We start from the raw sequence: 20,579 nt of genomic DNA, 5'->3' as shown, positions 1-20,579 counted from the left end.
CAAATGATGTGAGACCAGATCTTTAAAACATAATATGCTTACACAATACTTATACGATCTAATGACCTTACAAATATGGTAGCAACCAGTTACTTGGTAATAGTATAAACAAATAGATGACTCTCTACATTTTTATTGAAGCCATTATATTAATTGGTTTACTTTGTCTTAGAAAAATATCCTAATTTTCTACAATATTATTTGCTCCCTCAATATATTAACCAGGAGTCCTGCATATTTGTTCTTCCAGAAACTAGCAGAAGAGCTGGCATAATATTTGAAATAGGCAAATATTTTATTTTCATGTAATTAACAAGGTAATTGACTAAACAAAATTTTTAAAAACTTCTGTGATCATCTACTATGCACAAACTATTGTTTTTGCTGTAATAAAAAGTAGAAATAAATACATATTATCTGGATGCAGACTCAATTCACAAAAGCCAGATAACCAAACAATTTATGCCTCAAAAATATTTTTACAGACTTTTAAAAATATTTATAAAATGTCATGCTTGTGCCAATTCATGTTAAAAGTCCAGTGCAGTATTTTTGGATAGATACTTTTGTGTCTATTCTTTCTATTTTTCTGTTTCAACAGTTGCACATATCACAAATGTCAAGGTTTTATAAAAGGTAATGAATTTCTTTCTTTTAACACATTTTAAATCTAGTCTGTGTTTTTCCTATTGCGTGATTCTGCAAATTTCTACCAAATTGATAAAACTTCGTGTTCTCTATTTATTTATAGTATATAAATCCTACAATTAAAAAGACATAGCAATTAGGATAGTTGTTTTAAAGTGCCAGTGGTGTATAATTTGTACTGATTCAAAAAACATCACAACAGGGAAAAACAAAAACACGTTCCATGCATCAGATATCTAAACACATAATATGCTCAATATTCTATATGCACAATGCAATTTTAAGTTGTCTTAGACATGTGAATGCAGACCAAACTTCCATCTGGTATATTGACAAGCCAAGTTTGATTTTAATATGCAGGAATCTAAGTGTGTATGTGTTTCTCTGTGCACATGATGGATATAAAAAGACATATAGGAAAAAATGGTATCCATTCTCTGCAGCTCCTCTCTTTTTCCTAACTCTTAAGACAGGAAATGTAGTACATATAATATTCCCAAGTTCCGACAAGTTTTTTGTGACTCAATCTTTCCTCCCATTGAAATATTTGACAAATTGTTTTTTTGTTTGTTTTTAAGCAAATTGCTCTTGGGGGAGGAGAGGGCATTATTATTCATTCATTTTCAGAAAATTGACATAGAATAAAATCTGAAGAGTTTAACCTCATTGAGGACCACGATTGATTCTGATGATTTGGTCAAGTGAAGTTCCTCGTCATCCTTTGAGTAAAGGATGCATGGATTGATGCCTTCCTCTACTTATTCCACCTACCAAATTCCTGCTCAACCTAAAGGTAAGGTCCAGATTCCACCTATTTTCTTAAGCCTTCCCTGATTTCTTTAGAATATTCTCTCTATTAATATATTCTGCTTTATTATCTATCTGTCTCTCCAAAAGGCTATAAGTTTCCTGACTTCAAGTATGGTATTTTTTTATATCAATAAGTATTACATATATATCCATAAATACTACTACTACTACTACCTCTGTTATTACTACTAATTTTTATCTAATTTTACAGAAATAAAACATAAAAAATAGGGCTTCCCTGGTGGCGCAGTGGTTGAGAGTCCGCCTGCCGATGCAGGGGACACGGGTTCGTGCCCTGGTCCGGGAAGATCCCACATGCTGCAGAGCGGCTAGGCCCGTGTGCCATGGCTGCTGAGCCTGCGTGTCCGGAGCCTGTGCTCCGCAACGGGAAAGGCCACAACATTGTGGCCGTGTACCGCAAAATTGCCCACGTACCGCAAAATTAAATAAATAAAAAAAATAAAAATAAAAGTATCTTTATAAAAAAATTATCTTTCCTTAAGTTTCCTTAAAGTTTAGCACAATAAATGGGCAAAAAATATTAGACAGCAATATAATAAGTGCTCTGGCAGATATATATATATATATATATATATATATATATATATATATATTATTTGAGACCATACCCTGAGGGAGTCAAGGAAAGCTTCCTAGAGGAGATGGCCCCTAAACTGAGTAGCAAAGAACAAGTAGGCATTAACCAGGTAAAGGATGGGTGATAGGCGGTAGACCAGACAGATGAGACAGCATGAAAAGACTTTGAGATGTGGAATAAGAGAGGCAGATATAGAACCTGGATGCAAATTTTGAGACTGGGATCAGAAAAGTTGAGACTGGAGCAGAAGTCAGATAACAGACTATAGAAGGCATCTTAACCTAAGCAGCCATATATTTCCATTGGACCAGATTTTGTTTGCACTGACACAACTAGAAATAATATTCCCTTTTACTCACATGTCCTAATTTGAACAATAAATTGTAAGGTCACTGTAACTTAAGACTATCTCCTATTTTTTTTCCTGCAAATAGTAAGAAGCCTTTGAAAGATGTTTAAAAATATTAATAAGGTCAGGTAAACCATTTAGAAAGATTAATCTGGCACCTGGTTGGAAGATGGCATTCAAAGGAGTAAAGCTGAGGCCAGGAACCTCAGCTTTTTAAGGAGCCTCTGAAACAATCCAAATGAGAAATGGTAAGGACCCGAATGGCGGGAATAGTAAATAGGGCTGTAGAGGAGAAACAATTTCCAGAAGTATGTAGGAAGCAAAATAACCATCAATTGAGAAGTGTGGAGAAAAACAAGGAGAAAACAACTAGACATTAAATGTTATGCAGAAGAATAAATGCAAATAAATGAAGCCACAGAGATGGGGAAAACTATCGGATGTGTTCTCTGATGATGGAACCGCAAAAAATAGATAAAGCATGAAATGTGTGTGGAGGTAACTCTGGTAGAGTTTCTTGGACACAAATACCAGACAACTTTGATGTTAGCTCTTTGAAGTGGGAAGCTAGAGAGAAGCATAGGATAATCAGGAGCCTGTCTGGACCAAACATGTGTGGGGTGAGGGAAGGCGGGCTGCAAAGTTGTGCAGTAATGTCTAGGTATTAGCTGCCCAGTGAGTCAGCTGTCAGAGCCAGCAAATCAGAGCTGGAATCCGGTAAACAATGTATTTTATTGAGACTAAAGGTTGAGAACAAGATAAACAGGCTGAGGATACAACAGGTAATCAGACTAAAGCACAGATAGGAACAAGGTTAAGGACTCCCTACTGGGGCAGGGAACCACAGCTGAGAAAATTGTCAAGAAGAGATGACCATCTGTGAATAGAACTCACATATATGTAGTTGAAAAGCTGCTGCCGACCACAGAAGCTGGAAGAATGACAAGGCAAGAAGCAGGCAGAGGAGACAGCATAACCAAGTGTTCACTCAGTGAGGTTATATTTTACCCAAAAAGGCAAACTGTCAAATGCTACTACTTAATAGATCCCTCTGTGGATCCACAAGCAACTCCATCCAAGAGCAGTCTATGCAAGGGCAGATGATTTTGCTAGGGCCATGGTAGTTTAATTTTTTATGTGCAATTAAAAAATAAAATAAAAACTATGAGATGATAAAATATGTGTTGGTAACTATATGATAAGGTCTATGCTTTATAAGATATCTAGAGTATTCTAACTTATAATTAGCTTTTATTTCATAGAGGCAATATGTAAAAAGTTAAACAGCTCTACCTATTGTCATGTGACTGAATTTTTTCAGTGAAACAAGTTATATCAGTAAAAATTTCTCTTCTGAAAGAATATTTTACCTTGTAGATATCCTTATTCATTTTTCCATCAACAACCCTCATATTTTTCAAAAAACTAGGATTTTGCTCCTCCTCAAAAATTCCTCTCTTTAAAAGGATGTGTTCTATTGAGTTACAGTCACAATTAATAATCAACAGGAAGCAAACTGGGTGCAAAAAGCTACCATGACATTAAGGTTTGGAATTTAAAATAACAATTTTCAAAGTGGTATCTGTCAGATGCAAGACAATATGTCAAATCTTACATATCTGCTTGAAACTAGGATGTTCCATCACTATTTATTTATTGATTTATTTATTTATGCACTTTAAAAGCTTTGTAGATATTTTGCATCATATCCAGATGAATTGTGGCAAAATGCAACCTACCCTCTTATTGAACAGACACTCCGTTAAACCAAAACAAAATGCTAAATCACCTTTTGTACCATAATCTGGAGATCATCTGTTCCAGAAATAACTATCTGTGGCTCTATGGTTAGGGAAGATTACACACAAAGAACTGATATATTAAGGAGCAATAAAGACAATAAGTATGAATGTAATCTGTAAAGAGTCAACATAATCAGTATTTGCAAAAGAAAGTGCTTATTTTAAAATTTGGTTAATAGGATTTAAGCAAATAAAGTTACTATTTAATTCTGAGTTTTTATAGGTAATATAATTAACATGTCATTAAGGCCCCTTGTTAGTTTCACTGGGAAATTATCTTTTCATTGCATATGTCCAGGCTGACTACAATTCATTTTATTGTCTCCCATAACTCACTTCTTCTGGTTTTATGAAAGTACATGTAGCAGTTTCACCTCTGGCTCTACCCTTCATCACAAACTCATTTAAATAGTGATATTAATGACTTTAGAAATCACTACAAATGGTTGGCAGCATCGTTGTCGTTAATGTCTCAAGGGAGCCACACAAGCGAGTTTTATCAGCTTGAGGCTGAGGTATTTGATGAAGTAATAACAAACTAGCTCTGAATTGTCTTTCATTACCCTTTATCTCTCCTAGAGAGAATATAATCTTATTCAAATTATAATGGCCTTTGTTATCAATGAGTTTTACTATTTATTTACCTGCATCCACACATGCAAATACACATGCATTCTGCTTTTTCAACCTACCTATAATGAAATTTCTTCACTATCAGAATCATGCACAATCACAAATTACAAACTAGTTACTAGTATAATTTGCTTAGTATAAAAAAACCTTAGTCATTCTTTTAATATACTATCTTGATTAAAGGAGTAAAATCCAATCATTAGGGTTGAAATACAGAATACGCTAAGCAACTTTTAAAATAAGATCACTATTTCAATTAGAAAGTAGTTCTGTTCGGCTTCTCTCTTAAGCAACTTATGAAGTTAAATTGTGCTGAGACTAACTTAGGTTAAGTAGAAAATTGTTAAAGACTGTGGTTCTCCTGTTTGGCACAGATCACTTGGTATCTAGATAATTACTTTTTGTTTTAGCCTAGTTACCTTTATTTATGATAATATTTTGGTATTTGTGTAAGCTAGATAATTTCAGCTTTCACACTCCATATCAATTTTATCCCCTTAACCAATCTGTAAAGCAGGGTAAGGAGGTATAATTATGTAGAGCTGACAGAGAGGAACTACAATTCAGAGATGTGCTCTGATGTCATATAAAGAGAATCAAGGCAAGAGTGTCCACTAGGCTATTTTTCTTTTCTCTCTGCCTAGTCTGCTTTTCACCTTGACAATAATTCTACCTTCCTTGTCTCTTTTAACATATGCTAACAATGCAAAAAATAATTCTTACAATGAAGTTAATGGTGATTTGTAAACTAAACCCCTTTTTAAAATTGATTCATTCATACAACAAATATTTCCTGACTACTTACTCTGTGCCAGATACTGTTCTAGATATGGAGGATAATGCAGTGATGATATCAAATCATCTAACAATTCCAAATATGTTCTAAGCATCAGTAACTAGAAAGCACTTGAAATTAATAAAACTAATATTCATTATATCAGGTTCTTTCCTTAGCATTAAATGGTTGAAACACCACTACTGTTATCATGTTTCAGATCAGAAAAGTGAGCCACAGAGAGAATTTTTCTAACAGCCAACAACTCTCAGTACCAAGATTTGGGTACATAATCTTAACTACTTCACTCTATAAAATTCCTCTTTGAACTATCCCAAAAGATTATGAATGTTTCCTTTGAATTATTACAATTATAATATTTCCTTTGAAAGATTGTAAATGTTTCCAACACATTGCCCAAGTCTAGGGAGTGCCATTTGCATTATTGTTACATAACCACAGAAAATAATGTGAATAAATTCCCTTGGGTTGGGCAATATGAAGGTTATTGTTTTATTTGGAATGCTTTGAACAATGTCATCTTCTTCCTAACTCTACTTTCTCCTTCTCTTTCTGACTGGTGAGTAGTTAAATACTTGCCCACAAACTCTATTTATCATTTTTCTATTCACCACTAGAAGAAATGTTAGAAAAAGTGTAAATATAAGAAAAAATGAATATCTTAATTCTACAATGTTTGTACTTAAATATGCATTGGAAAGCTTGGATTTATACCTGGAGGAAGGAGGAAACCCCATCAAAATCATAACACAAATTTTGGTGATAGTTGCTAAGAGTTGGGGAGGCTTATGCAAGACTTTTCCACATACTATGAAAAGTGAGCTCTTTCTTCTTTGCCTTAAGGTGAAAGGAAAGGTGTAAGATAGAGGAAGCATGTCATTAGCTTGTACGCTTTATGAGGATCTACGTAATGGCATGAAGCTCTATACCCTGTGCCCAGTACACAATGTTTATGAAATCGCAGAAGTGAGTAATAATTCCTCAGTGATCTATATTAGAGTTATTCAAAGTATATTCTGCAGAGCACATAAGTAGAATATTAAGAAGTGTTATACAAAACAAAATTCTAGCAGATACATTTTAAAAATGCTTAAAGAAAGTTAGTCAAGTGTTATTTTTGAAAAACTTCTTGGAAGTTTTAGTATTCCAACGTGAGTTATAAGTATTCAAGAGGCGGTTATAGGTTGCGGTGCTTCCCACGTTAACTTGAACTCAAAATTACATTTTCATAAAAAAGAATGATGAACCTTGGAGTTTACTTGAGGTTACTGATTATTCTGATTGGTAGTGATAGGAAAAGCAAATTAGCTTATCTCACTCACCAGTTAATCATGTAAAAATAGTAACTAGTATGGTTATGATGGATAGAAGATAAATGGAGAGAAATTACTTGATAGGATTTTGATATAAGGTGTTGACTGTTCCTAGAGGTAAAATTCTCTATATTCAAATACATGTTAAATTACATTGCTATCATCTTAGAAAAAACTTAGGGTATATTAAACTGTAGTTGAGATTTTAAGATTATTTCCAAAAATGTATTTTAAAAGGGTCTTTTTATACCTAGATATATGTATTTCTTTTAATTCTTCTTAGAATCAATTATTGTTTATATGTATTATAAAATTTAAAAGATTTGTAAAAAATCATTAATAAATGCAAAAAGGATGTGTATTCCTATAGGTTCTATTTTTTACCTAAATGACAAATTTAGCTTTTTAAACCTTGAGCTCATTGTAAGAATAGATACCATTTATAAGTAGCAGTTTTCTCAGAACGAAGTAGCCTCTAGCGTTCTAATTTTGCATATTCAGTGGATAAAATAGTAGAACATGTGAGACTAAAATTCACTAACTAGGTCTCTTCCTGAATCTAGGATATGTAACAAATAAAATACTGAAGAGATGAGTATGAAATTTATTTCATAGAATTTTTTGAGTCTTGGAAATGAAGAGGATTATACCAAACAAATGAAAAATCAAATGACAAATAAATAAGAGATCAAATAAATGGAAGATCAAATGAGAATACTGTTACCTCCCACTTCCCACCTGGCCACAAGCAAGCACATAGGCTTCCTTAAGTCAATGCCCAGAGCAAATATCTTAAGGGACCTCTTCCCTTCAAATACTGGATGTGACCACCAAAGTAACTAAAGATAAATGGTGATGCCTGGCAGAATATTAGAGGGGTTTAAGGTAGTAAGGAAAATGTGGTGAAAGAAAGGGAAATCCATAGAGCTTGACCAAGTAGTTAATACAAATATAGTGTTTGGTGAACTTTTTAGGAATTTCTAAAATATGTTTTATTGAAGGATAACACAAAAAAAGGAAAGAGTAGATAAATCATTAATGTGCAATAAAATTAATCATCATAAAGAGAATACAGCCAGGTAAAGATATGCCAGGGAAATGCCCTTGAACCTGCCAAATATAACTACCCCTCTCCTTTCCAAAAGGAACATCATAGATTTTCTTGTCTCCTTTTGAATCTTACATAAATGGAATCATATACTATGTACTCTGCTTTCACTCAACATTATGAGATTCATCCATGTCATGCCATCATGTGATAACTGTACTGATCTGAAATTTTAAAAAATAACCAAGTTACTTATGGCAAATCATAGAAAGTAATATATAAAATTTCCAACATTTTGAGACAGATGTTTATTTGGGTAAACCAATGACTTTTTATTCTTTATTTCAAATATGAAGCTGATGATTAATAACTAAATGTAAGCCTTTAGTTTCCTACATTAAACTGGACATAGAATAGGGCTAAATATTTTCATCATTGGGCTATCATCAAAAGCCAAAGAATTATCCTGAGTGCTTTACACAAAATTATGATAAAAATTAAATACAATACGACATGAACATAGGAATTCTCTTATGCACATAGGAAGTGTAACTACAATGTAGAAAGAGTGATTTTCCTGTATGGTCTATAGGATCCTTTTTGTTTCTTGGCCTTTGAATCATGGGACCTTTTGAGAATCTGGAGATCATTTATATTGGAAGATCATTCACTGGAAAATTTTCCATATCTACATACACAACATTCTGCATTTAGCTTCAGAGTGTCAGAGACCACGTGAGGGAATTCACAAATCTATGATGCTGAGATGAAGAACATTAATTTTGAGTTATACTCTTGCAAATGTTTCTTTATGAAACCACGAAAGACTGTTTAGAGCAATACTCATACTCTTCTGTAGAGAAGAAAGTCACAAAGGCTTTTGTCATCTTTTAAAACATAATGATAAGTCGGCAAACAGTTTGCTTTTCTGGTAACTGAAATGAGGCCACTGAGGTAGAACTGGTCTCGTCTTTGAGTTGTCTAAGAATTGTCTCCTAAATCATTTCAAATTCCCTTGTTCTACACTTGTCCCACGCTTGTCCCCAGATACGACGTATCGGAATTCTTTCTCAATCTCTTCATCCTTCTCCCTCTCTCTCTCTCTCTGATACTCTATTCTAACAGGTAATTTTTTCAAACATCTTCAGAAATTCTTCGCTTTGTTCTTATTTTATCACTGAATCATTTTGTGAAAATACCAGCATCAGTCAGGGTCTAGCTCACAGCTACCAGAAACTGCTGTAGGTATTTCTGCAGAAAAGGCACTTAAAAGGAATTCAATGCTAACAAAAATCAATGTTTGGGCCTCCTTAAATAATTCCAAAATCACGTCACAGAATTGACCACTAGACTGCCAACATCAGGAAACGAAAGGAGGACACTGGGGAACACACGGTGATCCAGGAATAAAGAGGCTTTACCAGAATGGCTGGCTGCAGGCTCTGCTCCCCCAGCCAGATTGATGCTAGGCCCTTCTCTCCACTTAGGGCAGCTCTGAATTCAAGTCTTACATGAGTACACATGATCAGTAGAAACCAAATTACATCCAGAATTCCTGCTACAAAGTACTCCTGAAAATGCAGTCTTTAGCATTTCACATCTGCACATCACAGGAAAGGCCGCAAGGAAGTGGAAGAGGTGCTGATAAGATAATTTACTTTATGTGCCACAGCATTCAATCCTGGCTTCACGACCATTAGGATGTGATTATCACAAGAAGAGCAATAAAACTCCAAAATAAACTTGATTTAAAGGCTATTCATTTTTTTAAAAAAAGGTTACCCTGTATTTAAGCATCAGGGCTATTATAGAACTAAAGCCATGTCTATTGAATCACATACAGTGAATAACAGAGATTGCTCAAAATATCTTGCTCTACTGAAATTATTTTGCATTAAATATTGTTTGAAATAAGAGCTTGAAATCTGCTAGGACTTACCTTTTTGAAAAAATGTGTGTGTGTTCTACTTACAGAGGGATTTTTCGCTTCATTAGCATTTTTTGTAATAGAATTTGATATTCATGTTCCAGACGTCTAGAAAGACAAGAAAAGCAGAACATTATTTTTTTCTGCATTTAATTAAATTTTTTCTTTACACAAGTTAAAAAGAGTATTGTATTATAAATATATTTTTTAAACATTTGCCTCAATAATGCTCTATAAAAGTAATGTCACATATGCATTTACTGAAAGCAGATGTTTTGTTTTTAGTATATAAAAACAAGAGATCAGAATTTTTTGTTCATTCTTTGAATGTCCAGGTAGCTGATCTAAGTGTCAGGCTGCTTTTGAACTCTAAAGAAAGGCACTTGAATTAGTTCCTTTTTTTGGTAATTTATGTATAACAAAAATAATTCTGGTTATAATCAGTAGCTAGAAAAGTTCTTGTATAGCATGGTAAAATATAGGGAAAAATAAGTTAGTAACTGAGACATTCATCATATGTCAAATACAAGGTGTCAGATACACCCTTATATCTTTCATTCATTACGACTAAAAGAAAAACTCTTTGGTATGCTAATACAGAAATTTTTAGGACATTGCTCTGTAAAATTGACCTTTATATATAAGCCTTGTTAGTAGGTGATAACACTATTTGATATACGACCTCAGTTAACACTGACTTCCACCCAAAGAACTAGGAAAAGATACCAATTTGAATAGCCCAAAACTACTGTATAGGCATTGTTAAAGCAAGATTATAAACAATAATATATCAAACAAAAAACGTGCAGTGTAATGGAGCCTCAATTATAAGGAAATATGCCTGCATTTCTCACAATTGCAGAAAGGAAAGTGTGTCTTCATTTCCACCACTGCACTTCTCCACTCTGACTTTCAGTGATTATTACTCCATTTCCAGCAGGAGGTGAGAGAGCCACAGTAGACCTCTGGTCAGTCAGCCATGCAGCTTGGTGCCCTGATCCCACCTCTGGTGATTTCTGGTGTATCTCACACTGAGAATCTGTGATCTTTGTGTGTCTGTGTCTGTGTGTCAATGGGAAAGGAAGTGTCGGAAAGGGAGTATCAGAAAGTGGTGGGGATAATGAAAACTCTTTCCAGTGTTGTCATAATTTTTCTCAACCCCTCCTTCTACTATCAGGAACTATCAGCACCCTCTACTGGGGAGCAAGGATGTAAGCCTGGGTTGAAATTCAGGCTCCGGTGCTTTCTAATTCTATTCCCTGGGGCCAATCCCAGCATTTGTGAGTGTCAGGCTATTTACCCTTAAATACAGAAGTCCTATCTTCAAAGCTCTTGTAAGAATTATATAATTGTATGTAATATATATATAAATGCCAAGCCTCAAGGTCCAGGGAGAGTAGATTCTCAATACATGTTAGTCCCCTTCCTTTTCCCCCAGGTCACACAAATCTGTATTTGCCCTCCCCCTAGTGGCAGACCTCCCACATGCATTATTTGCGTAAATTACTCACCCCACTGTTTTGCTTTCAACAATCCGCCCCAAAAGTCAAAAGATAAGACAATATTATGACCAAATTAAACACTGTGGAAAACAAACAAAATGCAGACCTTCTAGAAATAAAAAGAATACAAATACTAAATGGAGTAATTCTTTTAGCCAGAAAAGCAGATAAAGATGAGAAAATATAAACAGCATAATCACAGAGAAGGAAGCGCACGTGCTGCTTGCCCAGCCTGGATGTAATTTTTGGTTCTGGTTGTCACAATTACAAGTTAAGTAGCATTATATTGTTCATGGGTAATTTACTTCTGGGCTGTTTGAAAGGACCAGCTCTCAGTGCGTTTTTTGTGTCGACACATCTGTTGACATGGCCGCCATCTTAGAGTCAAACTGCATAAGTTGACGATGATTAGGGATTCCATCCTCTGCTTAGAAATAAGACTGCTTTCTAAGAAACTTTTGTTTCTGTATTGCAAAAATCTCTGCTGTAATGTCAAACATTGCAAACCATGTTTTTTTTTTTTACTATAGCCCTATTTCTTTTAGTGTTAACTTTATTGGTCACGTTTTAAGGGTTAGACACAAGGTAACTTCTTTGTTCTTACTGTACGTAACATTGACAGTGTTGTCTAGTCATTCACAGGTTTTTTATTTTTATTGTACAAACACCAAAAAAGCAAAAAATTTTAAATTTCTAATAGGTATGAATGGCTTAAAATTTTTATTGACTTGTGAATTAAAAGTTAAATTCTCTTAAAGAGAATAAATTTTTACCTGAATATATTTTTGAGAGAAAAAGGAACTTTTGTGGCACCTTTTATATCTATGTTCAAGTATCTCCTAAATATCCTGAAAAATTCATATTTAATAATGTTTATTAAATAAAGGTTTCTTGAATATTATTTCTAGGAGATAATTAATATTACAGTTATAGAATTAGCTATTTTGTGGTGACTTTTTTCCTCCTTTATAACTACTTATCTTCATTTGTTTTCTTTTACAGATAAGAAACATTCAGGTCAGCCACATCAATAGGTTTTATTACAAAAAAACAGATGTTATCATCACCTATTATGTCAGTTTAATTAGAAATATTGAAATGTGTTATATCCCTGTTAAGCTTAAGACTGCGGAAAATAGCTTGTTTTCCAAGGTCTTCAAATTCTTATACAGCGACTACTTCAAAAAATGAATCATTGTTCACATTTTAATGGGACCAGAGAAGAAGCAAAATTTTGGCATTTTTTAAACTTTTTTTTTTTTTTTTTTGCGGTACGCGGGCCTCTCACTGCCGCGGCCTCTCCCGTTGCGGAGCACAGGCTCCGGACGCGCAGGATCAGCGGCCATGGCTCACGGGCCCAGCCGCTGCGCGGCATGTGGGATCCTCCCAGACCGGGGCACGAACCCGTGTCCCCTGCATCGGCAGGCGGACCCCCAACCACTGCGCCACCAGGGAAGCCCAAAAGCTCAGCTAAGGTTTTGTGGGTTTTTTTGTTTTCTTTGCCATACGCGGGCCTCTCACTGTTGCAGCCTCTCCCGTTGCGGACCACAGGCTCCAGACGCGCAGGCTCAGCGGCCACGGCTCACGCACCCAGCTGCTCCGCGGCATGTGAGATCTTCCCGGACCGGGGCACAAACCCGTGTCCCCTGCACTGGCAGGCAGACTCTCAACCACTGCGCCACCAGAGAAGCCCTTAAACTTTTAAACAAATAATCTAGAATGTTTTAGTAAGGTCTGATAGCTCTCAATCCTACAGATCATGACACTACTTTAGAGGCATAAGCCCCAAAGAGATGAATTTTAACAAGCAGACTTTGCAAGTTTCCTCCCTGTCTACACACCTAGTTCATGCTATAGTTATTTATGGTGAGAGCTCCCTTTCATGGAACAGGTCATCTGTCTACATTCTTTTTGGCAATTATGGGGAAAGTCAAAGTTTCTTCCTAAGTCTTTTGGGGCTTAAAAAAAAGTCAACCTAGGGCTTCCCTGGTGGCGCAGTGGTTGAGAGTCCGCCTGCTGATGCAGAGGACACGGGTTCGTGCCCCAGTCCGGGAAGATCCCACATGCCGCGGAGCGGCTGGGCCCGTGAGCCATGGCCGCTGAGCCTGCGCGTCTGGAGCCTGTGCTCCGCAACGGGAGAGGCCATAACAGTGAGAGGCTCGCGTACCGCAAAAAAAAAAAAAAAAAAGTCAACCTAAATTAATTCTCATGCCAAAGAGACACCATTTGGGGTGTTGCTCCCTTACAACTCTGTCCTTCAAAGTACTGGCAGCTACACAGCAACAATGAGATCATCTAAATAGTGGGCTTAAAGGGGAAGGCAAAATCTGTTCATGAGTTTGTGACTTTTTTATATATATTTGAAAGATTTCTTCATTGTATTTCTGATTCTCAGCTACATTTCGAGTTAAGTTATTAAATAGAAAAATTCTGAGTGATTTGAGTGCGATGTGGAAACTACAGTTCAAATGGGCAAAGAATCGTGCATATACACGCATATACAGAATAACTGTTGTATAGGATTTAGATGTAAGTGCATGTTTCAGAATATCTTATTAATATTCTCCCTAAAGTTAAATCTTGCCCAGTGGGCATATTTTTTTTCCCTGTATTTACTGGTGTGCACCCGTGTAAGGCTAGATCCAGGTTGGAAGAGACTGGCACATTCCAATTTAAATAGTTTTCTAATTCCCTGTTGCTGTCTTAAATTGGAAAACAAGTGCTTTAATGGAATGAAGCCACTGAATCTACAAGAGTGCTAGAGAACCACTCAGCAAATAAGAAGACTTTCACATAAGTGCAGAATATGTCTGATAGACTTGGCTTTCTAGGTATACCAAATAGCAAACTAAGGTTTGAGATTATCAGAAATACAATACTTATGAAACAATAAAATCCTGGCATAGACACAAAAATAGAGGCTCACACACACATATTCATGCACCAACAAAATCATCTTATACAAAATTGCCACAAACAAAACCGTAAAAAAACTATTTCTATCCCATAGAAAATATTACCAAAATGTCTCCTAACTTCCCAACAGGAAAATTAGCCTTTCGTATGGAGTGTGATATTAAAACTGTGCCCAAAGAGAGCAATTCACGTTCAGAGAATACCATGTCTGTATTCTGTTCCCTCATGAATGAAGGCATTGAATTAAAATGTCAGAGTTGGAAACTGCAACTAGGAAAACTGGAGTTCATTTTTTCCAGCTTCAAATGCTAATTAGGAAAATTAACGTCAAATTCTTATTAGTAAAATTCTGGGGCACTTCCGGGAAGATGGCGGAAGAGTAGGACGCGGAGATCACCTTCCTCCCCACAGATACACCAGAAATACATCTACGCATGGAACAACTCCTACGGAGCACCTACTGAACGCTGGCAGAAGACCTCAGACCTCCCAAAAGGCAAGGAACCCCCCACGTACCTGGTTAGGGCAAAAGAAAAAAATAAACAGAGACAAAAGGATAGGGACGGGTCCTGCAGCAGCGGGAGAGAGCTGTGAAGGAGGAAAAGTGTCCACACACTAGGAAGCCCCTTCGCGGGCGGAGACTGCGGGTGGCGGAGTGGGGGAGCTTCGGAGGCGGAGAGTGCGGGTGGCGGAGACTGCGGGTGGCGGAGACTGCGGGTGGCGGAGTGGGGGAGCTTGGGAGCCGCGGAGGAGTGCACAGCAACAGGGGTGCGGAAGGTAAAGCGGCGTGATTCCAGAGCAGAGGATTGGGCCGACCGGCACTCACCAGCCGAGAGGCCTGTCTGCTCGCCCGCCGGGGCGGGCGGGACTGGGAGCTGAGGCTCCGGCTTCTCTCGGAGCGCCGGGAGAGGACTGAGGTTGGCGCGTGAACACAGCCTGCAGGGCGTTAGTGCACCGCGGCTAGCCGGGAGGGAGTCCGGGGAAAAGTCTGGACCTGCCGAAGAGGCAAGAGACTTTTTCTTACCTCTTTGTTTCCTGGTGCGCGAAGAGAGGGGATTCAGAGCGCTGCTTAAAGGAGCTCCAGAGACGGGCGCGAGCCGCGGCTAAAAGCGCGGACCACAGAGACGGGCATGAGACGCTAAGGCCGCTGCTGCCGCCACCAAGAAGCCTGTGTGCGAACACAGGTCACTATCCACACCCCCTTCCGGGGAGCCTGTGCAGCCCGCCACTGCCAGGGTCCGAGGATCTAGGGACAACTCCCCCGGGAGAACGCACGGCACGCCTCAGGCTAGCAGCGTCACGCCGGCCTCTGCCGGCGCAGGCTCGCCCCGCCCTCCGAGCCCCTCCCTACCCCGCGGCCTGAGTGAGCCAGAGCCTCCGAATCAGCGGCTCCTTTAACCCCGTCCTGTCTGAGCAAAGAACAGACGCGCTCCGGCGACTTACACGCACAGGCGGGGCCAAATCCAAAGCTGAGCCCCTGGGAGCTGTGAGAACAAAGAAGAGAAAGGGAAATCTCTCCCAGCAGACTCAGAAGCAGCGGATTAAAGCTCCACAATTAACTTGATGTACCCTGCATCTGTGGAATACATGAATAGACAACGAATCATCCCAAATTAAGGAGCCGTGTGGATGAAAGGCTCTTGGTGCTGCAGCCAGGAGTTAGTGCTGTGCCTCTGAGGTGGGAGAGCCAACTTCAGAACACTGGTCCACACGAGACCTCCCAGCTCCACATAATATCAAACAGCGAAAATCTCCCAGAGATCTCCATCTCAACGCCAGCACCCAGCTTCACTCAACGACCAGCAAGCTACAGTGCTGGACATCCTATGCCAAACAACTAGCAAGACAGGAACACAACCCCACCCATTAGCAGAGAGGCTGCCCAAAATCATAATAAGTTTACAGACACCCCAAAACACACCACCAGACGTGGACCTGCCCACCAGAAAGACAAGATCCAGCCTCATCCACCAGAACACAGGCACTAGTCCCCTCCACCAGGAAGCCTACACAACCCACTGAACCAACCTTAGCCACTGGGGACAGACACAAAAAACAACAGGAACTACGAACCTTTAGACTGCAAAAAGGAGACCCCAAACACAGTAAGATAAGCAAAATGAAAAGACAGAAAAACACACAGCAGATGAAGGAGCAAGATAAAAACCCACCAGACCTAACAAATGAAGAGGAAATAGGCAGTCTACCTGAAAAAGAATTCAGAATAATGATAGTAAAGATGATCCAAAATCTAGGAAATAGAATAGACAAAATGCAAGAATCAGTTAACAAGGACCTAGAAGAACTAAAGATGAAACAAACAATGATGAACAACACAATAAATGAAATGAAAAATACTCTAGATGGGATCAATAGCGGAATAACTGAGGCAGAAGAACGGATAAGTGACCTGGAAGATAAAATAGTGGAAATAACTTCTGCAGAGCAGAATAAAGAAAAAAGAATGAAAAGAACTGAGGACGGTCTCAGAGACCTCTGGGACAACATTAAACGCACCAACATTCGAATTATAGGGGTTCCAGAAGAAGAAGAGAAAAAGAAAGGGACTGAGAAAATATTTGAAGAGATTATAGTTGAAAACTTCCCTAATATGGGAAAGGAAATAGTTAATCAAGTCCAGGAAGCACAGAGAGTCCCATACAGGATAAATCCAAGGAGAAATACGCCAAGACACATATTAATCAAACTGTCAAAAATTAAATACAAAGAAAGCATATTAAAAGCAGCAAGGGAAAAACAACAAATAACACACAAGGGAATCCCCATAAGGTTAACAGCTGATCTTTCAGCAGAAACTCTGCAAGCCAGAAGGGAGTGGCAGGACATATTGAAAGTGTTGAAGGGGAAAAACCTGCAACCAAGATTACTCTACCCAGCAAGGATCTCATTCAGATTTGATGGAGAAATTAAAAACTTTACAGACAAGCAAAAGCTGAGAGAGTTCAGCACCACCAAACCAGCTCTACAACAACTGCTAAAGGAACTTCTCTAGGCAAGAAACACAAAAGAAGGAAAAGACCTACAATAACGAACCCAAAACAATTAAGAAAATGGGAATGGGAACACACATATCGATAATTACCTTAAATGTAAATGGACTAAATGCTCCCACCAAAAGACACAGATTGGCTGAATGGATACAAAAACAAGACGCATATATTTGCTGTCTACAAGAGACCCATTTCAGACCTAGAGACACATACAGACTGAAAGTAAGGGGATGGAAAAAGGTATTTCATGCAAATGGAAACCAAAAGAAAGCTGGAGTAGCAATTCTCATATCAGACAAAATACACTTTAAAATCAAGACTATCATAAGAGACAAAGAAGGACACTACATAATGATCAAGGGATCAATCCAAGAGGAAGATCTAACAATTGTAAATATTTATGCACCCAACATAGGAGCACCTCAATACATAAGGCAAATACTGACAGCCATAAAAGGGGAAATCGACAGTAACACATTCCCATAAAAGGGGAAATCGACAGTAAACACATAGGGGACTTTAACACCCCACTTTCACCAATGGACAGATCATCCAAAATGAAAATAAGGAAACACAAGCTTTAAATGATACATTAAACGAGATGGAGTTAATTGATATTTCTAGGACATTCCATCCAAAAACAACAGAATACACATTTTTCTCAAGTGCTCATGGAACATTCTCCAGGATAGATCATATCTTGGGTCACAAATCAAGCCTTGGTAAATTTAAGAAAATTGAAATTGTATCAAGTATCTTTTCCGACCACAACGCTATGAGACTAGATAACAGTTACAGAAAAAGATCTGTAAAAAATACAAACACATGGAGGCTAAACAATACACTACTTAATAATGAAGTGATCACTGAAGAAATCAAAGAGGAAATCAAAAAATACCTAGAAACAAATGACAATGGAGACACGACGACTCAAAATCTATGGGATGCAGCAAAAGCAGTTCTAAGAGGGAAGTTTATAGCAATACAATCCTACCTTAAGAAACAGGAAACCTCTCGAATAAACAACCTAACCTTGCACCTAAAGCAATTAGAGAAAGAAGAACAAAAAAACCCCAAAGTTAGCAGAAGGAAAGAAATCATAAAAATCAGATCAGAAATAAATGAAAAAGAAATGAAGGAAACGATAGCAAAGATCAATAAAACTAAAAGCTGGTTCTTTGAAGGGATAAACAAAATTGATAAACCATTAGCCAGACTCATCAAGAAAAAAAGGGAGAAGACTCAAATCAATAGAATTAGAAATGAAAAAGGAGAAGTAACAACTGACACTGCAGAAATACAAAAGATCATGAGAGATTACTACAAGCAACTCTATGCCAATAAAATGGACAACCTGGAAGAAATGGACAAATTCTTAGAAAGGCACAACCTGCCAAGACTGAATCAGGAAGAAATAGAAAATATGAACAGACCAATCACAAGCACTGAAATTGAAACTGTGATTAAAAATCTTCCAACAAGCAAAAGCGCAGGACCAGATGGCTTCACAGGCGAATTCTATCAAACATTTAGAGAAGAGCTATCACCTATCCTTCTCAAACTCTTCCAAAATATAGCAGAGGGAGGAACACTCCCCAACTCATTCTACGAGGCCACCATCACCCTGATACCAAAACCAGACAAGGATGTCACAAAGAAAGAAAACTACAGGCCAATATCACTGATGAACATAGATGCAAAAATCCTCAACAAAATACTAGCAAACAGAATCCAACAGCACATTAAAGGGATCATAAACCATGATCAAGTGGGGTTTATTCCAGGAATGCAAGGATTCTTCAATATACGCAAATCAATCAACGTGATACACCATATTAACAAATTGAAGGAGAAAAACCATATGATCATCTCAATAGATGCAGAGAAAGCTTTTGACAAAATTCAACACCCATTTATGATAAAAACCCTGCAGAAAGTAGGCATAGAGGGAACTTTCCTCAACATAATAAAGGCCATATATGACAAACTCACAGCCAACATCATCGTCAATGGTGAAAAACTGAAAGCATTTCCACTAAGATCAGGAACAAGACAAGGTTGCCCACTCTCACCACTCTTATTCAACATAGTTTTGGAAGTTTTAGCCACAGCAATCAGAGAAGAAAAGGAAATAAAAGGAATCCAAATTGGAAAAGAAGAAGTAAAGCTGTCACTGTTTGCAGATGACATGATACTATACATAGAGAATCCTAAAGATGCTACCAGAAAACTACTAGAGCTAATCAATGAATTTGGTAAAGTGGCAGGATACAAAATTAATGCACAGAAATCTCTGGCATTCCTATATACTAATGATGAAAAATCTGAAAGTGAAATCAAGAAAACACTCCCATTTACCATTGCAACAAAAAGAATAAAATATCTAGGAATAAACCTACCTAAGGAGGGAAAAGACCTGTATGCAGAAAACTATAAGGCACTGATGAAAGAAATTAAAGATGATACAAATAGATGGAGAGATATACCATGTTCTTGGATTGGAAGAATCAACATTGTGAAAATGACTCTACTACCCAAAGCAATCTATAGATTCAATGCAATCCCTATCAAACTACCACTGGCATTTTTCACAGAACTAGAACAAAAAATTTTGCAATTTGTATGGAAACACAAAAGACCCCAAATAGCCAAAGCAATCTTGAGAACGAAAAAAGGAACTGGAGGAATCAGGCTCCCTGACTTCAGACTATACTACAAAGCTACAGTTATCAAGACGGTATGGAACTGGCACAAAAACAGAAAGATAGATCAATGGAACAGGATAGAAAGCCCAGAGATAAACCCATGCACATATGGACACCTTATCTTTGATAAAGGTGGCAGGAATGTACAGTGGAGAAAGGACAGCCTCTTCAATAAGTGGTGCTGGGAAAACTGGACAGGTACATGTAAAAGTATGAGATTAGATCACTCCCTAACACCATACACAAAAATAAGCTCAAAATGGATTAAAGACCTAAATATAAGGCCAGAAACTATCAAACTCTTAGAGGAAAACATAGGCAGAACACTCTATGACATAAATCACAGCAAGATCCTTTCTGACCCACCTCCTAGAGTAATGGAAATAAAAACAAAAATAAACAAATGGGACCTAATGAAACTTCAAAGCTTTTGCACAGCAAAGGAAACCATAAACAAGACCAAAAGACAACCCTCAGAATGGGAGAAAATATTTGCAAATGAAGTAACCGACAAAGGATTA

General features: G+C 37.6%; 1 pseudogene; it reads left to right on the top strand.

The window, feature by feature from the left end:
• Window positions 1–2,665: 2,665 nt before the first annotated feature.
• LOC132530016 (telomere zinc finger-associated protein-like) overlaps window positions 2,666–20,579 on the top strand; it is a 37,156-nt pseudogene continuing 19,242 nt past the window's right edge.

The sequence above is a fragment of the Lagenorhynchus albirostris genome, chromosome 11 (genome assembly GCF_949774975.1).
Source record: "Lagenorhynchus albirostris chromosome 11, mLagAlb1.1, whole genome shotgun sequence".
NCBI lineage: Eukaryota > Metazoa > Chordata > Mammalia > Artiodactyla > Delphinidae > Lagenorhynchus > Lagenorhynchus albirostris.
This window is presented reverse-complemented; position numbering and strand designations above follow the sequence as displayed.